General features: G+C 43.6%; 1 protein-coding gene across 1 annotated transcript in view; it reads left to right on the plus strand.

The window, feature by feature from the left end:
* Window positions 1-6,570, plus strand: part of timm50 (translocase of inner mitochondrial membrane 50 homolog (S. cerevisiae)) — a 28,764-nt gene that overhangs the window by 20,823 nt on the left and 1,371 nt on the right. The window lies entirely within an intron of this gene.

Below are 6,570 nucleotides of genomic sequence, written 5' to 3' on the forward strand. Positions count from 1 at the left end.
GTGTGTGTGTGTGTGTGTGTGTGTGTGTGTGTGTGTGTGTGTGTGTTTACTGCTGAGGTGCTCGTCTGTGTGGTGTTATCTCAGCCTGACATGACAGAAATGTTGACTTAAAGGACACTAACATACATTTAAAGGTGTTTTTGACCAACAAACCTTTTGCTCTTGAATAATCTCATGTTTCACATCAGTTTGAATCTGTGGCTCAAAAAATCCTAAATTTCTTTTACATTTTAATAATAAAAAGTGTTAAAGTTTTAGATTCAGTTAAAGAAGTGTTCAGCTTGTGTTAGATAACTTTATTCATGTGTTAAACGATCTTTAGTGCTGATTTCTGGATGGATGTTGTTATGGGTTCAGATATTGAGGGTGAGCACAAACACAACACTGGTCCAGAAGAGCTTCGGTCAAACAATGGTTTTAATGAACACACGCGTGGGGAGATGAACACTGCCCACCGACTGCATCGATCTCCAAATGGTGGAGCATTACTCAAACTCTTATAGACCCCCACCTAGTCATAAAAGCCTAATCATTCACTAACTCCTAGCGAGCCTGACTTGTGGCCTTGGCTCCCTATTTTGTCTGCCTTTAACAACAGCAGGAGTGAAGCTCCCGTGGAATGTGCTCTGACTCCTCCGCTATCAGAAAAAGCAAAGTCCTGACTCTGAAAACAGCATTTCTTATAACTCAGCAGTATAATGCATCATAAACAATATCATTCATTCACAATAAATCAGCAGTCTGATGTAATACCGATCAGTAATAGTTTCACCTTCTCTAATTCAGGAGAATAATGCAAACTAAACCTACATAATAATTTCACAATCATTAATCGGGGGCATAACGTGGCATAAGATAATATTATAATCTCACAATGTAAATTTTAAAACGAGACAGCGCCCCCTCTGTGAAGGGCGGGGCGTGGCGAGTTTAACTAAAATCATCCCAAAGCATCTCGTTCGCTTCTTAAGTCGACTGTTAACAGTGAAACACGTCCAACTAACATAGTCTTTGTTCATTTTGTCTTCCTTCATTAATTAAAACGCTGAGGTGTCCGTACTGTGTAGTTTATGGGTAGTTGACTGGTTCTTCTATAGAGCTGCTCTGCTCCAGGTGAGGTCAGGGTGCTGTGCTCGTTTAGTTTCTGATCCTTGTTACCTGCAGCAGTCAAACATGCACAACGATGCCTCCTGTCGTTGGCGTGTGTTATCATGTTATCAGTGTCGGGTAAACGCTGATAACATTTACATCTGCGATTTTCTATGCTGTGGTCTACTGTCATGGTGGAGTGGCAGAGAGGGACGGGGGGAACTCAAACTGGTCAGGAGGGCCAGCTCTGTCCTGGACTGTCCGCTGAGGTCCATCGAGCAGGCTGGGGAGGATGTTGTCTAAGCTAACATCCATCACGGACATCACCTCCCACCCCTGCATGAGACTGAACACCGAGCAGCTCGTTCAGCAGTAGGAAGGAGGTCATTACAGCAGCTGTCAGACTCTGTGACGCAGCTTAACATGCTTTGGTCGTCTTACTCACCAGCTTGTTTGTTTACGGTACATTTCATACAAATCTCTGTACAATTTTCTCAATTTTTCTATACATATTCTGTACATTGTTACCTGTATATACAAACTTTGGTTGCTTATGTTTATAGGACCACCTTGTGTCTTCCTTTTATATTTTATTTTCCCGTGCTGTAAGAGCTCTGTAACCGAGATTTCTTATCCGTGGGATAATAAAGATGATTCTTTTCTAGGCGTGACGTGGGCCACGAGTTTGAGACCCCTGCTCTAAGACAGTAACAGACTGAACCAATTAAATAATACAGTATATTACAAAGTTAACAAATGGCTCAATTATAAATATACTGAAACGCATTTTCTAAACAAAATACAGAAAGAATCTGAGCGGATATATTTCAGATAAATCCAAGTGAAGCATGAAGTTTACAGTTAACAACATCTGTTCTATGCGCACAACAAAGAAGCATTCGTGCTGCTCCATTTTGTGCCATTTGCAGTTTCTCCTCTGTTGCACCACCGGACCAAACTAATCGATAATCCACTACTACTGCCTGATCAGGTTTGGTGCCCAAACTTTTACTTTCCAGCTACTTCCAGAAGATGAAACTGTGAGCAGGAAGTTTAAGTTTCTAAACTCTGCTACAGCAGCTTGGCAGTGCTGCGTCCCCCCCCCCCCCGTCCTCTCTCCATGTTCGCCTTCTGCTGCACAAATTGATTTCTCCTCCCCTCGCTCCCCCTCTCAGGCCTCATTAACCTTCTGCTTCCTTTCTCCCCTCTTCCTCTTATGTCACCTCCCTTTCACCCTCCCTCACCCCACTTTCTTCGTCCTCCTCCTCCTTCTGTCTCCCTCCAACTGCCATCTCTGTGCATTAGAGAGCTGGGTGGAGGCTGGAAGGAGCTGGTTTAACCTACTTCCCAGAGCAAAGACACACTTTACCAGCTCATCTCCATAATGCCAAGACAGGCTGAATGCAACAGATGCTGAGAGAGAGTTAAAGTGCTGTATATGGCAACAAGAGAAAGTTATTAAGTCCCTGTGAAATTAAAACAGTTGTTTAATGATGCCTGTGGCTGTGCTTTTAGCAGCCGTGGACGAGTTTGATCCAAACCAACACCATCAGGCTTCAAACAGACATCACAGAGTCACAACCTGAAGTCTGTTTTCTTTTCTGTAACTGGACAAAACTTCAAAAAATGCATTTTGGCTAATTTTCCGGTTTTGGTTTTTGGTTTGGGAAATATTTAGCACCGATCAGTCTGTATGGATGCTCTTTCGTTTGTCAGTTGGATTGTGAGGTTTCTTCCTGTTAAAAGGGTTTTTTTTCTTCCCACTGTCGCCAAGTGCTTGCTCCACAGGGATCATCTGACTGTTGGGGTTCTCTTTGTATCATTAAGGATATTTACCTTACAGTAACGAGCACCTTGGCGGTGCGTGGTGCTTTTTACATAAAACTTAAAAATGTAATTATATCTGTGCATCGTCTACATCAGTTATTATTTTAGCTTTTTTTTCTTATTCCGCATCTAAAAATGAGCAAAGCTGCTCTGCATGGATGCTTGACTGCTGAGTTGGAAAAACAATGGTTGTCTTTTTATTTCACAGAGTCAGGCATACTGATCCTGTTCTACCAGCTGTTTTATTCTCCACTGTCTGATATTCCTTCAGGAATATTAAACTAACACCACAATGAGATAATTACCTCAGCATTAACCCTTCCTCTGCCTATTGTTGGCTGGCCTGCATCCGAGCGTCGGCTGCTGGCCTGAAGTGGATCAGACGTCTTATTGTTTGTTGGCTGGATAAGAAACGCAACAGTTGGATTAACTTCGTTATTTTTAAATCATTCATTTTAAGCCTGATGTTTAGTTTATATATGCAAAACCCCAAATCAGGAGGTCTGCAGACACTAAAACACACTGAAGGGATCCCAACTCTTGTATTGGTTCACGTACATGTGCACACTTCTCACTCTAAAAATGACCTTAATCTGTTATAACAAATTCAGAATACATTTAACATTAATATAAAGTACATTTCACTCATTAACTCAGACAATATCCCAATGAAACCACAAAGAGCTGCTCAGAGTACCATCTTTAAGCACAGAGTTAAATAATAAACTTAAGGCTTACTTTTTGAATTTCAAGGATATTTTATTGTTTCAGTAAATATTTAATCAGCCAGTCACATGTAGACTCAACAAGTTTGTCATTTTGTATGGAGTTGCCCAGCCTGAAACGAAATACTGTTTCTCACCAGCCTCTACAGTGCAATAAGCAATACAGTTAAAAAGAATAAATACAGTTTACAAAAGGCAGTAATGAACTGCAACAATAGTTATGGTTAAAGATGTAGAGCATATAACCACGCCCAGGAAGACCTGCTGAAGTTCAGACTGAGCACCAGAATGGGAAAGAAATGTGATTTTAGTGACTTTGAACATGGCACGGTGCAGAAACTGCTAATCTGCTGGGATTCTTCCACCAACCATCTGAGTTTACAGAAAACGGTCCAATTCGAAAATGTCCTATGAGCAGGAGTTCTCCGCGAGAAAATGACTTGTTGATACCAGAGGTCAGAGGAGAATGGACAGAGCGCTTCGAGCTGGGCTACAGCAGCAGAAGACCACAATGAGTGTCACTCCTGTCAGCTACGAACAGGAAAATGAGACGACGGCTCACACAGACTCACCAAAACTGGGCAGCAGAAGACCGGAAAGACAAACCTGGTCAGAATGTGGCTAAACATCATGAAAGCATGGATCCATCGTGCCTGTGTCACCAGTTCAGGCTGCTGGTGTGATGGTGTGGGGGTTATTTCCTTGGTGGACTTTTCTCTCCTCAGTACCAGCCGAGCATCGTTCAAACTCCACAGCCTGAGTGGCTGCAGAATAAATCACCACGTTACAAACTCAGATCATCAAACTGGTTTCTTGACCGTGACGTTCACTCAAACATCCACAGTCACTTAATCTTAATCAAATACCGTAGTCTTTTTTTAATTTTTTATGATGTAGTGGAGTGGGAGGTCATAGACGTGCAGCAGCTGTGTGACACTGTCATGTCGAGGAATCTGAGACATGAAGAATTAAAACGGCTGTGAAGGAAAAAGAAGGTTCAACCCGGTATACCTTATGTATTGGCCCCACTGTTACAGACTGCATGCTGGTCCATCAATAACAGGACAAGCGGACTCCTCAAACTGATGCATCTGCCAACTACTGCAGTGCTCCAAGACATCAGAGGGGGAAGATGTTGGAGAGGAGGAGCCATCCAGCTCGAAATGACCCAAATAAATGTTTTGGTCTTTTTCAAGACCATGCAGTGGGCGGAGTCAGGCTCTGATATGATTGGGATAAGTAGAATCTTACTGTCAGCTTGCAGTACAGTACATAATACATTTACCTAAACTGTATTTGTGAGTGTGTGCAGCATTTCTTAGCACTTCACCGACTCTGCTCAGCACTTCATGCTGCTGCCCAATTTGCCGAGAACATGAGCCGAGGGTCTCGCAGGAGGGAGTCACGCTGGTGTTCGTGAGCTTCTGTGACGGCAAAGTTTCCTCTGCTGGACGCTGCACAGCAGTAGATGTCATTCCTATTTCTAATCTCCCAACGGAGAGGGCAGCCACAGATGCCGCCTGCCAATAACATCGCACGGCAGATTTGACGAGAGGAATTTTCATACAAAGACGGAGAAGTGCGGTGCCGGGGAAGTTGTCGGAGCGCGACCTTTCATTGACGTAACTCTGTGTGTGTTAGAGTTAACCCCCAACCTGGAGCAAAGTCCTGCTTTAGTCCCGTCCAGCTGCTGTTCTAGAGTGAAGCCAGTGTTTCACAGTTTGAATCGACGCATATTTAGAACATGAAACATGACAGGCTTCGGACGGCTTTTATTGGTCACATGGCATCATAAGAGCTCTAATTAAGATCAGAGACCGTCGTTGTCAGACGTCCACGCCATGTTGCTCTATTGCATCTTCTCTACGTCACTTATATTCATAGTCATTATTCATGTACCTGAAACGAAGACGAAATGTTCAATTCAATTTTATTTATATAGCGCCAAATCACAACAAAAGTCACCTCAAGGCGCTTCAAATGCACAAACAATATGTGGAAGAGGGAAAGGAGCAGCCAGGTGTCGACTATCAAATGCACTGATTAACCGATCATCTGAAAGCTCAAGCTTCCCTATAAAAGCAGAGGTTTGGGCAGTTTGCAGGTCTGCAATCAGCAGTGATCTTAGAGAAGCGTCTGCTGAGGGAGGGCTACGAGGCCATTTCCTTAACTGAGGTTTACAAAGGCTCAATAAACCACATCTGTAACAGCGTCCTTCAAATGGATGATACCAATGTGGAGAGGTTTGTCCTCAGCTGCAGAGATCCAAACTCAGCACAAACACCTCATACCGACCGGTGGACGAGGGATGACGATGTAAGCACTTTGCAGTCGCTGAGTTGAGCCAGGCAGTAAATCTCCAACAGAATGGCTGAAAAAGAAAAAGTCCAGACTGGTCAGCCTGCTGACACCTTCAGAGAGCTGTGCTTAGATCCACCGTTCAAATCTCAATGAACTGAAGCAATGCTGGAAAGAAGAGCGGCCAAAATTCCTCCACAATGGCGTAAAAGACTGAGAAGGTCCGATTCTTCAGTGGCAGCTTGATTCCTTCACACAAACACAACGTGAAGGAGAACGGCGGCCTTCTTTCATCAGCTGTGAGGACGTGGAGGATAATTGGGCCGCAGACAGTCCCTCTCCATCTGTCTCACTCACACACACGTCGGGTATTCATTTCTTGTGGGGACATCTAATTGAAATAATGCTTCCCCTCGCCCTTTACCCTAACCATCAAAAGTGAATGCCTAACCCTGAGCCTAAACCCAACCATAACCCAGTTGTAACCCTGACACTAAAACCACATCCTGAGTCTGAAAAATACCTTCAGACTCGTGAGGATTTCCAATTTTTGGTCCCTACAAAGATATGAATACACACACACACACACACACACACACACACACACACACACACACACACACACACACAC

This window comes from Pundamilia nyererei, unplaced genomic scaffold (genome assembly GCF_000239375.1).
Source record: "Pundamilia nyererei isolate P.nyererei 1_Seehausen unplaced genomic scaffold, PunNye1.0 scaffold00076, whole genome shotgun sequence".
Classification (NCBI taxonomy): domain Eukaryota; kingdom Metazoa; phylum Chordata; class Actinopteri; order Cichliformes; family Cichlidae; genus Pundamilia; species Pundamilia nyererei.